Source organism: Triticum aestivum, chromosome 1B (genome assembly GCF_018294505.1).
Source record: "Triticum aestivum cultivar Chinese Spring chromosome 1B, IWGSC CS RefSeq v2.1, whole genome shotgun sequence".
Classification (NCBI taxonomy): Eukaryota; Viridiplantae; Streptophyta; class Magnoliopsida; order Poales; family Poaceae; genus Triticum; species Triticum aestivum.
In genome coordinates, this window is record NC_057795.1 from 371543625 (window position 1) to 371543905 (window position 281).

Sequence of the window (281 nt, forward strand, 5' to 3'; positions counted from 1 at the left end):
CACACCCACACATGTAAGGAGCCGTGCAGCAACCCCGGCAACATTGAACATCCGAGCACGCATGAAAATAGTCGGCCAACACCGACCCACACATGCAAGCAAACGAAACAATAACAGTCATCCCAACAGCACCGACAACATCCACCATCAATATGAGCATTTGCAAACAAGGCCACCCAAGCAAGCCATGAGACAATATGGGCTCTGTCTGGACCAAGTAAGTTGTGGGAACCCTCTTGGGCATGACCAGCAGATGTAGATTTGCACGTAGGGAAACCAGA